The 17,848-nt window shown below is 39.0% G+C and overlaps 1 protein-coding gene across 8 annotated transcripts in view; it reads left to right on the forward strand.

Moving 5' to 3' along the window:
* Nucleotides 1-17,848, forward strand: part of ABTB2 (ankyrin repeat and BTB domain containing 2) — a 152,631-nt gene that overhangs the window by 22,516 nt on the left and 112,267 nt on the right. The window lies entirely within an intron of this gene.

Genomic DNA, 17,848 nt, shown 5'->3' on the forward strand with positions numbered 1-17,848 from the left:
TGTTGGCATCCTCCTGTGAGACTGAGGAGGAGTTTGAAAGGCTTAAGTCATGACAGTTCTGTTAAGAAGCTGCACTGTTTATATTGCATTGTCACACTGAGGAGTACCATATTTTTTCCATGGAAAACTTAGAGAAACATTCAATTTAGAAAACTATTCTGTGTACCACACACAGTTTTTTTGCTGGCCTCATTGTTACGGTCAGATATTCCATGCATAATACCTTTCTGATTTAACTCTTTATAAAACCAAGTGGCTTAGTCCTCCTCAAAAGATAATCTCGTAATGAGAGACAAGTAAAGGAGTGGATTTTCTCTGAGGAAAAAATATACCTTCCGTGAATGTTAGTAATGAAGTACTTTGTCAGAGAAGGGCTGACTCAACTGCTGCTCCTTGGGTGCATTGATTTCCTGCAGTTATCCTATGCCAAAGCAATAATGTCGTGATTCAGATCACTAGTAGATAGGTGCAGTGACTGTCACCATTGGGTCAGCCTGGTTCAATTTACAACGTAAGCGGATGGCTGCTATTACAGTGCTCGCAAAACCTCTCTTGTGCACTCTATCTGCCCTCTGTCCACTGACAGCATTACTAAATGTATGTGAAATAAATGTGAGGAGCCCTTTGGGATGTGCTCTTGGCACTGGTACAGGACACAACTGTAATTTTAAAAGTCAAACACAGACATCTGCTTTTTTAACTACAAACTCTTAGATGGAAGACTGTAAAGGTACGGGGATGTCTTGTCCTCTGTCAAAACACTTATCATAATTCTTTGTGTACCAAGGGGCTATTTGTCACCAGGTCCAAAAAGAGGACTCTGTTCCCTCTCTTCTTCCTTACACAGAGAAGCTGGAGTAAAATATTGTGATTCTGTAAAGTAAAATGTGCGCTTCAGCTGTTCTCTGCTCAGTGCTTCTGCCACACAGGTTAGTGTGTGTAAAATGAAGAGGAAGAGTCAGTCCCTCACGGAGCTTTTTTTTTTTTTCTTAAAAGAAATTTTCTTGGAAAAATTGCAATGAATGGAAGCTGGTGTTCAGCGGAAGTGTGAGTGACTGTGCAGGGAAATGCTTATAAATATTCAAACCACCAAATGGTCAGTTATGATAACGCTTGTATAGTGTAATACCAAGCAGGCATGGGCCACAGAAGGATTGGCTTCTGTTGCCTCTTTTGTCGTTCTTGTCTTTCAGATCAATTCCATCAATAATTTAATGCATCTTTTAAGTCTGAAAATTGAATAAAATTGCACATGAAGGTATCCTGTGATTTCCTGTGACAGTCTGTCACTAGTATTTTACCTGATACAAGTCAGTGAATCTTCTAAATGGCTTTTCTTGCAGTTGTAAGACCACAAATGGTTTTATATGGATGCAAAAAGCTTGAAATAACTTCTTTATTCTTTCTCCCTGTAGGAATTGTAAATTAGTAGTATTCACATCATTCTCCACAGTGCTTTCAAATGATCTAGTCTTTTACATTAATTTAAATCTGAGGTAAATCTAGTGGTAAAATAGCTGGATTTATTCCAGTATAAGGGACAGGAAAACTTGCTTTACTGTCACTTTTGTTTCTTGTCTAGTAAGAACATTTTAATGGAGTACTTGTAAATTGTGAACTTGGCGTATGTTTGTTGGGTTTTGTTTTATAGCACCAAATTTGATGCTAGAGATAAAAAGGACTTAGAGGTTAAGTTCTAACTTCAGTCAAGCATTGCAATCTCCACATTAAATCCATGGCAGCGTACTATGCAGAAGATTGCACTGGATTATCATAATGGACCTTTCTGGCATTATGATCTATTGAATACGATTTTCATTATTAGATCAGGATAGCATGCTTCTTTAGAGTCTAAGAAACAGTGAGTAAATACATAAATCTTCGTGAATTCTCAAGAGACTGAGGCTTAGACCTGTATTTCTTCAGTGACTGATCTCCCATCAAAGACAGTAGTCCAGTCACTGTTCTTAAAGGCTTTGGAGGCTGAAAGCTTAATATTCTGTATTGCAGCAAATGTGTTTTAATCAACACCTGGTGTGTGAAGGGTAAAGTTTAGAACTCTGTAAATGCTTAAGGGAAATTTCAATATTATTTTTGAATAACGATCTGTGGCTTATTAATTTATTCACCCTTTCTGTGAAGCTGTTTTTTAATTAACTGTTTGCTGCTTCTACAAGACACTTTCTGCTGTTAGTGTGAGTTCTGACTTCGTGCTTGGGACTTGGTCTCTCTACCTTGGAAAGAGAACTGTCATCTGAGCTTGTGGCCATCAGGAGTTCTGTAAAGCTCTCTGGGTGTGTTAATGCCTCCAAGAGCAAAGTCTTTTCAGTCAGAGTCTAGGTGGAATGTTGCAAAAATAATGCAAAGCAAGCTGGAAAGAAAGTGAAACAAAAGTAGCAAAAATGATAAGCAGCTACTGAACAACATAGCTACTGGAAAGTAAAAAAAGAGTCATGTACATTGGAATACATGTTTTATTTTCTGTTGTTAATTAGATGGAGATATATGATATGCATTGGTTTGATACAACTAAAGTAGAGAATGCATCTGGTAGTTTCACAGGGATTTTGAGACAGGCTGATTTGGAATATTAGAGTCTATTCATTTAAAATATTTGTTGGGAGATGAGGAGAAATATGAACTTACCTTGGAACTGTGATTCTTTTACGTGATGTTTCTGTGTTTGACAGGTGTATGGTTCGTTAGAATCTGAACTGTCAGCACTGCAAATACGTTTTGATATTATTGCCCGATTAACTGCAGCGCTTACGTTGTACTTAACTATCTGGTTATTGCGGAACGCTCTTGTGACAACAAATACACTTGCTGTGCTATTTAGTGCATCGGCACATCCTGGTGTTCTGTAGATATAAGTGTTGACAGATGTTTTTGCAAAGAAAAAGTAAAAAAATTCTTCACATAGCCCAAACACTTGAAGTTCTCTGTGGGTGACCTAATCCACAAATCAGCCAGTTGATTTGATCAGCTGATGAATAGTAGAAACAGAGTCTGAAACTAAGTCTTAGAAACTAAGCTCTACTTCTGTCTTGAGACAGTTTTCTTAGACAGGGGTTGAGGAGGAAAATGTGTAACCTTTCCTCATGGTGGGAGGGAATGATTTGGACTTGATAAAATTAGACCGGGGTGAATTTTCTTCTCTCTGATACTAAACACTGCGACACACCCTACCAAGTGTCAAACGTGGACTTTAGATTTGGTATTACTTACTAACCCCATTTTCTTTTATGTTTCTCACTGCACTAATATAGGTTAAAAATTATAGCTGATTTTAACATTGAGGATTTTTTAGAGCTATGCCATTGTAATAATTCCTTTTTATAGTTATCAAAATGGTTTGAAATATTTTTTTTATTATCATTTCAGCATAGTCATGGTACTGTATTGAAACCCAGAAAAAAAAAAAGACATTTCAATAAATAAAAATGTCCTTTTGTTATCTGAACTGAACAAACTGGTGTGCTCATAAAGAACCTCATCAACTTTAATAAGCTATCAGCGTCACAACTATTCAGGAAAAAACTGCCTGTTGGAGGGGGTGCATTGTGGGCAAGAGAGCTGTAAATGTAATCAATAAGCTAAGCTGAGTAGAAGTACAAGCCTAGTATAGCAGTACCACAGGTGGTTTGCAAATAATTTAAAAAAAATAATAATAAATTAAACAAACACCTCTGTCTTCTATGTCATCATATCTGAAGCAGTAGTTTGAAGTAACATTGGGATTCCTGGGCAGGAATATGCTAGACCTACACCCACGTTTCCGTGTTAGATGAGCTGGTCATAGCTATGATCTTATTCGATATATGGCTTCAATCACCTCTGTACAAAGGTACCCCCAGCACACCTTGTGTACTTCTACTCCTACACATTCAACAACTTGGATTTATAGCCACAAACCCACAGGGACAAATTCTTTAATCCTAAATGTTAGTGCTTGTATATACATGCTCACGTCTCTTACAAATGCAAACCACTAGATGCACAATTAAAAACACAAACATCTGCAGATACTCATCTTGCTTATGTTGAAGGGTAGATCAAGTAAAGCTAAAATGTCTATTTTTTTTCCCCTTATAGTGGGTTTTAGGGGTGTGTGTGTGTATATATATACACTTCATTTAGTGATAGTAAAGGAAAACTTCATTAATGAAGTAATGCTGTCTTGCATTAACCCTTCAAATTGCTCATATTACACCATGGCAGTAAAATTTGCGTCCTTTCAGTTCAGTTGGTTAAAGAACAAGGGCTGGAACTCCCTCGGTGTATAACTACTAGCAGCAAATGCTGATATTTGAATTTCAAGTGGAATCTGTGTCAGCGACAGCTTATCCCTGTGAAACTGGGGAGCTAGGCTTGTGGAGAGGGAACCTCTTGGAGAGAAAAGTCCTGTTGTGTCGAGGCCGAGGTCTGTTGCTACTGCTAAAGCCAGGGCTTTGAACTGAAAAAATGCTGTTGACACTAGGACAGAATTTTATTCTTGGTATGTAAAACCCTGAGTTACAACAGGGGGTTTTGGGTGTTATTATTTTTCAGGCAAAAAATCAAGCTACTTTACCTCAAAGTTTAGCAACGAACACCTGTGTGATATTTGGAGTGCTCTTGCATGATTTTTTGGTGATTTTGCAGAAAATGAGGAATGAGCTTTGAGTTTCATGTTCTTAATAATAAAATATGATATGGTTGATGTACATGTCTTCTGACACTGGAATAATTGAAACTAAACTGTCTCATTTCCAGTTTGAAGATCTCGCAGCATAGAGTCAGCTAGTCTTTCTGAACTGAGCCACCAGAGTGGGTTTTTTATGTACCCTGTGTAATTTCTCATGTGATTTGAAACCTAAACTCATCTGATCTGGGGAGAGTTGATGGTTGTCCATGAACTTCCTTAACTCATCTCTAGGATTACAAATTGCCTCCTCTTTTTTGAGATCAGCACTCACCCAGTGCATGGATGTTGTATATATTCTAGCTGTTTTGAAATCTTAATCCTACCTCATCTGGAGCTATTACAAAACTAACTGTAATGGTAACATAGGGTGGCAGTGAATTTTGAATAAATTTTGTTTTGATAATGGGTTTGAGAAGAAAGGTTGTTTTACAATGAAAAATCTTGTTTGGGAACTAATGTTGTAATGTTTTCACATTGTAATCGCTTATTTCTCCTCATGTACCTGGTATGAATCAATTAGTCTAATGGTGCATTTCGAACTTCCTTCCTTATCTTTTTCATTTTCCTGTTCCTTTCCCTAGCTTGGTGTTGTAATGCATGGGTATGCAACACTGCAAGGGAGGTGGTTAAGCTTATAAAGCCCTCTGCTGTATGAAATGTAAGAAGGAAACTACTGAATATAGACTGTATAAAATTCACATGTTACACAGTTACAGAGTTGCAGAGGGACCATGGGCTTAGGACTCAAGCACTTCAATAACTTCAGAAAGAACTGAAGCTCAAAAATGCCCGTTTGCACTTGGAAGCTTAAACCCAAGACCTTAGTGTTGAACTAGAATTTAGTTAATTTTTAAAAAACTCATCTTACAGCAATGTACAAAAATGGAAAAAATAAGGCCAAGGGTAATATTAATCCTGTCATCTTCACTAAGCTGCTGTGTTGTCCTTTCTTAAAGTGAATTTAACAGGTGTTTATCTTGAGGGATTTGTCCATTGTGCCAGCAGAATTCAAAAGGAGAGCAATGGAGGCTTCTAAACACAATAAACCCACCAGATACTCAGAAGTGCCCAGCAAATCCCTCAGCAATCTTTATTCTTCTGAATGTTTGGAAACAAGATCAAAATAATTCTTTGTTTACATTTTTAGCTCTCATGTTGCATTTAGTCAATGCTAAGCTTTTCAAATCCATACGTGTGGTCCTTATTTATAAATATTTTCACATCGTTACAGGCTCAGGAGTTCTGCTTTTGCAGTCTTACACTCTGGACATTGAGAAAACCTCTCTCATTGACTAAGTTCTACTCTACCAGTACTCAACATGAGTAAATGGACATTTGCTCACATTGAACTATGAGAATTCAGACTGTTGGACAAAAGAATAACTGTCATTTCTGATGCTCTTCTTGTTTTAATGGGATTAATTTACATGAACATAAGTGCCTAACACTACATTTGGTTAAATCTAAGCAAGCCTGAGGCAATGGTAAAACCAGTGCAATGGTGGCTTCATGCTTCCTTAATTTACAAATTGGGACAAAAATATTTCAACTGATTCCTTCCCTTACAGAACAAGAGATACTCTTTAAAAACAAACACAAAAACCAAACCAACAACAAACCAAACTGCTAGACCTTGTTGAGAACATCTAAGTCAATTTAAGGATTCCAAGTTATGCATTTATGGGAGAGGAGGACCTTCTAAATGGAGTTGTCTTGTTGGCAGTGCAGGCCTTGTCACAAGAAAGCACTAATAAAAGGGGAAAAGATGCACAAATGGTTTGTGCCTTTCACGCAAACACATCCAGGCTTGCCTTCTGACTTAGGTCACAAACCAAGCTGGAACTGTGAGCTCATTCTGGTCCTTAGGGAACGTTTGGCTACAGCGGGTGTGACTTGGGATGTTTGGCAGCAGGAGTGAGGAGAGACCAGCACTGGGACAGGCCAGCTACGGGCAGGGCTGGTTGTCAACCTGTAATTCAAGTGTCTGCCTGCAGCCTGCTAGGGTGGGGGTTGCAGCTTTTGTGAGCATGGAATATGTGGGATAGAATTAATAATGTGAAAGTAACTTCTGAGGGAAGGGTATGCTGTAACTCCTGCTGTCTTCAGGAGCGGAAACTAAAGATCAGTCCTCTTAAATTCAAGTTAATTGGAATTCTGAGCTGTAAAATCCTTGTTTATTAAAACCTATTTGCTTATGTGTTACTTGCAGTTGAAAGGCTCTTAGAATTGTAAACTTCTTCTTCATCTGCTCAAAACCTGTTACTTAATGATGTGATTTCATTAACTACAGTAAATCTAGCTGATTTTTTTTGTGGTGGTCCTCTAGGAGGCAGTTGTTCAGATTGGTCTTTACTATGATCTTAACATGAAACATCCTTATGAAACAGACATTCAACAAAGCTGAGATTGTGGACTGTAACCTGCAAGAATCATTAAATCAGGTCACAGGGATTTCTGGGAATGTCCTTACCTTCTTCCTGTCGACCAAGCAAAAACTGTCCGATGTTCTTCCTATGGGTTTGACCCAGACAACTCATAGATGAGTTGTAAGCCTAAGCACTTGTCCATCTTGTTCTGGTTGTTTAATTATTACAGCTGGACTATTTCTTTTTTAAAACTTGTTTGATGTTCACCAGGCTACTTAACCTGCTTCATGGCTGAACTGAGAAAGATACCAGCTTCTGGAGGATGCTCCAAGATTTCATTCAGTCATCTGTGTAAAGCGCTTTCAGGCTGTGGAGTGATAGGGACAGTAGAAGGCAAAGCATTTTCTTAGTCGTCTTGGGTCAGTCTGCATCGTTTGTGCATGTCATGCGAGGCATTCTCTCTATGATAACTATGCTGTCTTACACTGAGAATATGCATCTCTGTTTATTTTATGCACAAGTAGCAAGTCAGCTATTTGTCAGGTTGCTGGTTTGTGAAAGTGAAATTGAAATCTAATCCCTGATTTTTTTTATTATTATTTTATTTTAAAAAAATTTTAGAGGAAAGCTAGAGAAGTTTCCAAGTCACCAAAGTGATGCTTTTTTGTAGTGTTTCAGTACCACAGCAGTGTATCAGGAGAGTGCATTGGGCTCTTCCTGTCCAAAACCTGAAGAAGTCTTGACATAAGCAAAAAAGAGGAAAACTGTAGAAAATGTGCTTAAGTAATTGCTGTAGTTTTTGTGTAGTGACACCAAAATGCTTGAGATCATTAAGAATATTTGTGGTATGATCATGGTCTAGAGACTAAGAACTGAAGCCAAATAAACATTTCAGACCAGCTTTTCAGTTCATGTATGTAGATTTATAACAACTGATAAATTTGCTGCGGGGCTATGCAAGATCAAAGTAAATGTTGTTTATGGTATTTCAGGGATGAGAGGACAGGAACACTACAGAAGGCATAATCTGCCTGTCCCATTCTTTAGTGTTTATAACATTACAGTCCATGTTGGATACTTCTGTTGCTTTCATTTGTAGCCCAATCTGCAATCTGTTGCCTGGGACCTGGAGAATAAAGAAGAAACTATGACTGTGTTTATGCTAGGACTTATACATTAAAAAGATAAACATGCAGAGGCGTAATTATCTATTATTTTCTTAGTCCTATATAGCTCTGGTTTTTTTCCTGATTAATTCCAAGATGACAGTGAATAGATTTTCTTCTAATAGTTACATTTTATCGCTTGCGAATAAAGCATGCTACTATTTCAGCTGAAGGGCAAGAGTTCAATATTGGCAAAGAGCTAAAGTAGGGAATTAGGCCAGTTCCGCCTCATATTCTTTCTTCAAACTGTTTTGGATTTTTCATGTTTTAATAGAATTTAGCAGAAGTTGATTTCTTGTTTGTTTGGTTTTTATTTAAATGACTACCCAGCGCTCCATGCAGCACAGGCTCACGTCAAAACTGTAGATGAAAGGAAAAATGCAGTTTTCTAGTTGTTTTTAGACAGTTCGCTCATCTTTACCTGTGATTCCACTTGGATGATCCACTGATGATCCTTTCTGCAGCTTCTTTTAACCTGAAATAGTGTGTGTCTCAGCCTTCCCTGATGGGTAGGGAAGGGGTGTCAGGATGCTGCTGTGGCCTGTGAGGGACAGGAGCAGGCGTGGTCTTCCTGGGGTAGGTACGCACACGTGCAGGCAGAGAGCACCCCTCTGTGTGCCATTACACTCAAGTGTTGACTTCAAGAAGTGTCTTTTTGGTGTGTTTTATTGTGTGCTGAATTTGGGAAGAATCGGTAATGCAAGTCATGAGAAACATTAAAGGGCTGGTGCTCACTAAGTTTGTCCTCAGAAGTACTCAACTGTTTCCGCATGACAAATGGTTGAGAGCTTTTCTTTTTATTTCTTCTTCACTTTTTGTGTAGTTTCTTGAGATAATACCACAGATCTGACCAACACATTAGGGATGTATGTATGTTGTAATAATATGAGATAATATATCATGAAATGTGTTTCCTCTGTGGGGGTGGATATAATTTCTGTTTAATTGCACATTGAATTTCTGCTCTCTGGTTTGAATGTTATCTTCCCTTCACCCCCCACCCTGTTTTGGGCTCAGCTTGCTCTGGCAGTTTTGTTTAGTCTGGAGATCATAAAAATCTCTCCAGAGTTGAACTGATACAGTTTTATTATGGTCTTAGTATGGTTTCTATTACTTTTAAGTTGTTATATCAAATTTATAAGGTGTCTTTGGATATTCTCACTAAAGTGATAGTTTAACTTAGAGTGGGGGGAAGAAGATGGAAAACTTTAATAGTAGGCAACCAAGACATATAATCTTTATTATTTGTTTTTAATAAACCATTTCATTCTATTGTCAATATGTAACAACTTCTAAAGCTTGTCTGTGGGCTCATGTGTATAATTTTTTTCCATAAATGTTATGAAAAGTTCTCTTATGCTTTGCCAGTATATGTGGAAATTTTGACTTGAATGAGTATCAGTTCTGTTTGAACTTATACTTGAGGGTGATGACAGTGAGATCATCAAATAGGAAATTTGTCAGAATTGTTGTCAATGAAGTACTGAAAGCAAGTTCAGAATCCATGCGAGAAGTGCTGCTTACCTTAAAGTTTAATCTTGCTGGAGCCAAAAGAATTGTTTCCATTAGCTTCAACGGGATTTGAATTGTTACCCAGAATGGGTTTGTGAATCTCTTGGTTCTAAATAATGCTTCTACCTGGTGTCATGTAGGTAGGAGAAAGGCAAAAAGTCAAGAAAATGGGTCAGTTATGAGCTAGACTTAAGGCGAAAAAATACAGTGTGTTTGTTTACCAGTGCTGAGAGACCAGAGAGTACATTATGGAATAAAGCAATGGCTTATGGATTTTAGTCTCTGATTCCTTATAATAGCAAAGGAATAATTCTTTCTGAAGCAGTTGCCTGGGCTCTTCTGCTGAAATCACTTGGATTGAGGCCATGTGTTTGTCTGAGGTGGTTTTGGTTTAGTACTTTGTAATAAACTTAAGGGCTTTACACCTCAAGGTGGGAGACGCTTTGATGGTGATCGTTCGTTCCATGGAAAACCTGGATGTCTTGTCGTGTGTGCTGGGGGCAGGGTGGATTTAAAGCATCTCCACACTGAGGTAATTTTATAGCTGTGATGGTGAGTGTGATATGGGTGAGTTGTGCGTTGTCGTTAATATTATTCTTTGAAAAAAAAGTGTGTCCTTCCCCCTGGCCCCATTCTCTCAGGGCAATGCCAGATGCAGTCTCTTATTAAAGCCACCCAAGGAAGATTCGTGTTTAACACTACATTTCCCAATGGAAAGCAACCCTGGAATTGTTTCTGGCACTTTTCCCTGTGTATGTAGTCTTGGGTCTCATATTTTTGTTGTAGACATGTGGGAACGCTGCATTCATAAGTTATTTTGTGGGGTGGTATATGTGCTATACATCAATAAATTTGGGAAGTGGACTGTTTTCCATTGTTTTTAAACAGTCGCAGTGACCTGTGACCTGCTGCAATTGAGTGATAAAACTGTGTGAATTTTCTTCTACCTTGACAGCAGTTCAGAATATCATTTTCCTTTTATAGTATGATGATGTATATGTAAGGCTGTGTGATTGTGGTTTTTTATGTTCACTGCAGAAGGTCAGAGCTTCCCTAAGGCAAGCACAATTTGTAAATTAAAATGGATATAATTTATTAGCATGAAGGTAACTCTTGCCATATAGCCAAGACTTAGATAACGCATATGTTGTGGAAGAAGATACTAAATTGGCACAGGGCATTTGGCCTACCACCATCTGCAAAGCCTGTGCTCCGATTTTCTGCTGTTGCCACGGGCTGCAGACTCAGACAGGAAATCATGGTAGGATGGGAAAGGGTCCAAAATATACACAGCTAGTATAAGGTTTGCAGTTGAAAGAGAGTCAGAGAACAGGCTATCTGTTCTGCTGAACAGGCAGCGTAGAGTAAAACTGGCTTGTGTGTGTGCGCAAGCGCGCTTTAAATGTCTTTTTATATGCTCATTTTTTTAAAAGCTTGAATTTTTTCCATGTAAAGTAACGTATATAACTTCAAATGATCCATTTATATGTAAGGAACCTGATTCAACCCTCACTTAACTGGCCGCGCTGGTCTGAAAGAAGAGCAAGGCAGTGGAGAATCAGGCCCCTGACACCCATGAAGTAACCAAGTCTCAGCATGCCAAACAAAAGAGCAGCTCCCTGCCTCCCCTTCTTCCCCCGGACTCACCACTGCTTTGGGATTTGGCTTTGTTTTCAGGGAACAAGGCTTGGGTTCTGTGTACTAGTCGAACATATAGAGTTCAGAGTATAGCCATAGTAGGCTCCGTGTACAGTCCGTCAAGAGGCGGGGATGCAGGTGTTTGGTTAGTAGAGCTGGATTGCTTTCCAGCACTGGGTAGATCATAGGGCCAGAGTTATCAATGTATTATCTTTGAACTGTAGGTTGAAACAGGGAATACTGAGGTGACTTGCTTTGGAGAGCAAACAGTTTTCTTATCTCTCAATGAGAGAGTAAGCATAATAATCTATGGGTAATGAACTGCACTGTTTGCAAAGCATTCAGTGTGTCTAAAGAGTAGTGTACAACTGGTCAGCTTCTCTCCCGTCATCTTTCAAAGGAGCATAATTATTTCTTCATCAGTATCTAATCTTTGTAAAGAAGATGCTCCTTAACTAAAAAAGAACAAGAAAACGACACGGAGTGTCATGCTAGTGACATGGTCTGGACTGACAGAATAGGAACTCAGCAAACTTCTTGTGTCAAAAACCTGAACTGAAACTTTTTCTCACAGGCCCATCTGTGGTTTTTAGTTCTGACTGAAGGGAACCATACAAGAGAGCGGTTTGTTGTCTGGGCATTTTCCAACCATGGCCTTTATTTGGCCATAAGAACTGCTTCCTGCTTGCCTTAGTTGTGTGTGTAGTCCCTTTTCAGCTGCATGGAAGAGTGGAACTGTGAGCAGGAGTAAGGTGAGGTCTGTGTGTTAACAGTGCCAAATATTGCTGGATGCAATGGTGATGTATCTGCCAAGAATGAGACTGAAGCTACCAATTAATCCCATTTAGAAATCAAATAACTTGGGTAGCATTTAACCCTGGGGCTGGAATCAGTGAACAAGGCAGTCTATTTCGTGACCCTGTATCTTCCAGTAACTGCTACTTTTTTTGTGTGTAAGATAATCTCAAAAAGACTTGCTGATTTTTATGTTAAATAAAATCTGACTGGAGACAATTTTCAAATCGCGAACTGTCTCAGCCAAGCCATCTGCCCGAGTCTTCAGCAGCTCATTGTATTTCTGAAAAGCGTTCTAGTGAAACATCATAATTCTGAAAAGTTTAAGCTGATTCTACATTAAAAGAGGTGATCCAAAAAGCTGCTGCTGATTTACATATGAACACTGCCAAGTACTTCTCTGATGAGAGTACATAACAAAGAAGTGCTTGAGTGATTGAGTAAGGCTGATTTGAACAATCTGTTGTGGATTATAGCTCCTTCTGATATTCCACAATTGCAAGAAGCTACTGTCACTTGTATTTTCAATCTATGTTTTCCTTAGAGGTACAAGATCTTTTGTGATCAAGTCCCTTGAGCCAGTTGTGGGGGGGGGTAATGGAATATTTCTTTCTTAAAAAATATTCATTAATCTTGCATGGGCTGGCTTCGTTGGACTTTGTCACCCATAGTGATTTCTAGAAGACGACAGAAAAGTTGTACTTGATTTGTCTTAATTAGGGATTGATAGAAAAATTCTAATTTGACTTTTGGCTTTGGATATGAATTAAGAATCAGTTGCTTTCCTAACCTTGCTGTTTCCTAAACTGCTACTAAGGAGTTTGTTCAGTGAATTTCTGTAAAAATGTATAGTATTCATTGTATAGGACTGGTTCATCTGAGGACTCTTTTCTGTTGTTCAGGGGCAACAGGTTACTTTCTATGCTTGTTACGTGATGAACAACGTGAGCTTTAAAAGACTCGTGGGGGAGTGATTTCTACTTTTTGTGATTTGCAGTTGAAGAGAAATGAAGCAGTTTATATAAAGCAGCTGCTTATTTTGGAACAAATTCAGCATAATGCATTAAAGAACCCATTAATTGCTTAGCTTGTCCGTAATTTATTATTTAAAAAACCTTCTTGCATCTATTGTTCATTTCAGAATGCCAGGGATACTAAGAAATATGTATTCAGATCTACAGGTTGAGAGCATCAAATTAAGTTGTTATAGGGAGCGAGCCCAAGATGGATTCCTGTTGAAGTATTGGTTTTCCTATTACTTAGGTTTAGGAGTAGAAGGTGGTTGTATAAATACCTGCACAAATAAAGAACTGCTGTGAACTCTCATCTTGTTCCATGGTTGCCATGTGTAGATTTTTGTCTTGGGATAGTGGCTTCTTCTCTTTGTTCAATCCTTGACAACACAAAAGCCCTCACTTTCCTGCGAGTCTTTCAGGAGGGGAAAAAGAGAAATAAACCAACTTCTCCATCTCCCCTCAAAACCCCTAACGCTCCTTTTACAAGAGAACTTATTCTGTATTTAGACTCTTAAGTTTCTCAGTGCAGTGTGTTTCTTATATATCCCCTGTATAGTCCTGATGGTATCAGAAGAGCTTACTACATTATAATCATGTTGTTACAGAGGTTTTTGAGTACAGTGAGTAAATGGATCAACCATTAAAACCTAGATTAGTTTTGAGATGGAGGAAGGGGTCAATAGGTGACTTTTCAAAAAGATTTGAATGATTTGGTCTGAAACGTGCTCTATGATTGCATAGGAGCATAATACAATTGTCTATTCCTGCAATCCAAAACGTAATCATAATCACAGGATCAAGCTTTCACTCAGCTTTTAAGGAAGGTACTCACCCAGCACTTTCAATTTTTTTGGGAGGGTACAGTCAGGTTTGTGGTGTTCTTTAATACATAGTAGTTCATAAAACTGGCAGCCTTAATTGGATGTAACAGTTGGTAGAAGCATACGAGGTGAACCAGAATGAGATCTCTTGGGTTTGAATTGTGTCTTCTCTTAAAATACGCATGGCTTGGTGCAGTGAGTAGCTGAGGTCGAGAGCAATGTAGTAATAATCTTGTTTGAATAATGGCATTCATGTAGCTATGCTAGTGAGCTATATTCTGCTGTCCATCCTACAGATTGTGGACTGGACTCAGCTTATTTTACATCTATAATGGCTTCTCTGCCGTAGAGCTTGTCTGAATGCACAGTGATGTAATGGATCAGAATCTGACCTTATTGCGCTGCTTTCCCGCAACTGCTGTGCAGCAATCACACAGCTGTTCACAGATTTTTTTTCCCCAATTGCCTGCTTTGGGAGACATTATTCTTTGGCCTCAACTTCCTAGTGCAAGTAATGAGCCACTCTTTGGTAACAGCATTCAGGCAGAGGAGGCAGTGGTGTTGAAGGCATTAAGCATTGCTGAAGTATTTGGTTCTGCTCAAAATGTTTGGGCCTTTAATGAATATTAGGTTTATTTCTGTGGACAGTGAATTATGTGCTTCCTTCCTCCCTCCCTTTGCCCTGTCTTTTCTTCAGCTTATGACAAGCTAAGACAAAAGCAGCACTTAAGAAAGGAGTGTTTTATATAGATATATCTTGTAGGATTTTTTTCTTTATTGTCATGAATACATGCTGTGTCACATTCAGCATCCCCACTGACATCAGGGAAGTTGCATGGGCTAGCGATTCTCCTCTTAGTGTTTTTTGGATTTTTGTGGGTTTTTTTTTTTTTTTTTTTTTTAAAGTATCTTTGATTCATTCATTGTGAAAGTACTCTGAGCTTATGAATTAGACTCAATATAAATGAATACTTAGGGAACTCGAAATCTTGGCTGCACCACATAACTACTTGGTCACATTAGAATCACTGAAACGCTGGTTAGGAGGAGCTCCTGGAGCTCATCTAGTCCAGTCTCCCACCCTCTCCTTGAAGGCTATGCCCTGACTGTTTTCAGGCAGAGACCCTCTTCTGATCTCTCTGCAGTTTATCCACAACCCTCTTGAAGTGGGGAGCCTAAAACAGGGTTACACGCAAGCTTGCTGAGGCCGATTGTGAATATATTAAACAATACAGACCGCAGTATCAGCTCCTGTGTTCTCTGCTCATTATCCTTCTGCCAGATGAATACTGTATATATAATATACTGTACATATAATATACTGTACTGTATGTTATGTGGTCTACCATCATCTTTGCCTCACCTTGAGTGTGGGAAGGCCTTTCTGGTTAGAAACTGCTGTTGAATTCTGCCCAGGCAGAGTGCAGGGAAGCAGCGGCAGAGCTCCAGACGTGAAGAGGCTGAAGTGTGGCAAGGAGGTGGCAGCAATCGGGAGGCTCACTCCAAAGTGGTCAGCAATCCCACGTCTTCTGACTCCCATCTGGTTTCTGAAGACTTGGCTTCTCTGTGATTCTGAGCTGTTTTATAACTCTTTGGCCATGTGATTTTTCTCTGTGTCTCTGTTTTTAATTCATGTGTTAAATGAAGCTAATGATGCCTCTAACCTTTTGTAGAGTGTCGAAAGTTGAGTGAATGAAAGAACTTAACAAACAAGCGTGTAACATTGCCTTGTGACCATGCATTCATACTTAGCTGTCGGTGGCCGTCATGTCCCCTGTCACTTACAGAATGCCTCACATTGTATGTTAGCATCGCCTGATCTTTGATGAGTTGGCATACTGTAGGTTGTACTATAGAAGCATCCAGAAATCCTGTCTTTGGAGCATGCTTGCCCTGGCTTGGATGCCAACGCTTTATTAGGCATCACCTTTGGGCCAGAGAACTTGCAGTGCAGTTGGACAGAAACAAGCATGGGAAGGTGACACGTCGTATGACAGCCCTGTGGCAAAAGCAAGAATGAGCCCAGACTGATTGGGTCCAGGCCTCCCACTTGCCACTGCTGTTGCACTCTGCTGGAGGGGGACATGTCCTGGTGTTGCTGAAATCCTAGACTTGACACGCTGTAGTGGGCCAGATTGTGGCTTTACGTGCAGTGAAGAAGTATGGCAAAACAGGGGGTTCAAACGCAGAATTTTATTTCTGCCAGAGCACGAAACTGAGGCATTGCTTGTTCTAGAGAGCAATTACTTCATCACTGGAGTGTGAGCTTCTTGCTACTGCAAGCAGTGATTCTTGAGTTCCCCCTTAGTCATTTGTGAGATCAAAACTATTTCTGATGTCTTAAAATTAAAAAAAACCAAACAACAAAAAACAAAACAAAAAACCCAAACCAAAAACAAACCAACAAAAAAATCCCTGAAGTCTTCTGTGTTGCAGTCAAATATTACTACACGCTTCTTGCAGACTCCTTTAGCGCTCTCAACTGAGTTGAGCTATGGTGTCAATGTTATTACAGTGTATGAGAATATGAGTATTTTCACTGTCCAGACACCTTCAAAATCAAGAGTATTCACAAACCAAAAGACTCATTCAATATTTCTTTGGAAAAAGTGTCTCTAAACACTAGCTGCCCTTCTTCCGTACACCAGCTGCCCAGGAAACCAGGTACTGGATTATGTCTCAGCCTTAACATAACCCTTAAAAACAGAACGTCATCTACAAAAATTAACAGACTAATTATGTATAGGTAAGCAGTTGAAGAGAATTTTATACCAAATAAAATAACAATGCTGGTGACTGTGTAAGTTTCAATGTACCCATGTCGCTTTTCTTCCATCTTTTGTTGATTTTTGCTTCTAGGTTACAACCTTTTGAAGAGAGAGTGGGCTGGAGACCAGGACACTGAAAGTTACTCTGTGTTAACTTTGTTCAGCTCTTGAACAAAGCTCTTAACAAAACTTGAGCTCTTAAAATATTTAGTAAAAATACCTGATCAAACTTGGCACTTTCTCTTCCGTGAAAATGTTGAGATTATGCTGAAATGTTCCTCCAAGTGGCTGGATCCCATTAGCCAGCAGTATCAGTTCTGGATGTGGGGTCCCCTCTGAGGCTGGCAGTACTGGTGGGAAAAAGAGTAGAGACCCGTCTTTTTGACATACTTACAAACTCTGGAAATGTCAGCAGAGATAATCCTGACTAATGGATTTTATTTACCAATGAGGTATAGACTGCAAATATTGGTATACCCTAGAAAATGGTGTTCTCCTGTCTTGAGTAGTGTAACTAAATTGAGTTTATTAGTAACAAGAGGAAACTTGCTCCCTACATACAAATTCATGTCTGTCTGTCTCTAATTGAAGTAAACCCTCTGTGAAATTGCTACCCAGAAATGACCTCACTAAGGTTGTTTGCTCAAGCTCTTGGCAATCAGTTTTGAATACTCAATGCAGTAGCCAGAAAGCAGCAAAAACCCCCTATAAGCTAGAGAATAAATAAGGTGGTGGTGTCCATTATACCAAAATGCTCTCTAATTCTTCTCTGTTTTTAGTTAAAAGTGATTAAAATAGTATTCTAATGTTGCATTTATTAGTTACACCCTGCCATGTGAAATCCAAAGAAATGGCTCTATATAGAATGCTAAACTGCCAGAGGTTAACTGTGCTTTAGTATTTCATATTAACCCAAGTAACCGTAGTGAGCTACTTAAATACAAACATTAGGAAAAAAAATCCTGCACTATTCTAAGTCTGTTGCCAATGAGTCTTTGAATTTAGGTAATTTCATGCATGCAGAGGTAGACTTTATTTTTCCTTCATCAGCTAAAATAACAATAAAGCTGAACTTGGTG

Source organism: Grus americana, chromosome 5 (genome assembly GCF_028858705.1).
Source record: "Grus americana isolate bGruAme1 chromosome 5, bGruAme1.mat, whole genome shotgun sequence".
NCBI classification, from domain to species: domain Eukaryota; kingdom Metazoa; phylum Chordata; class Aves; order Gruiformes; family Gruidae; genus Grus; species Grus americana.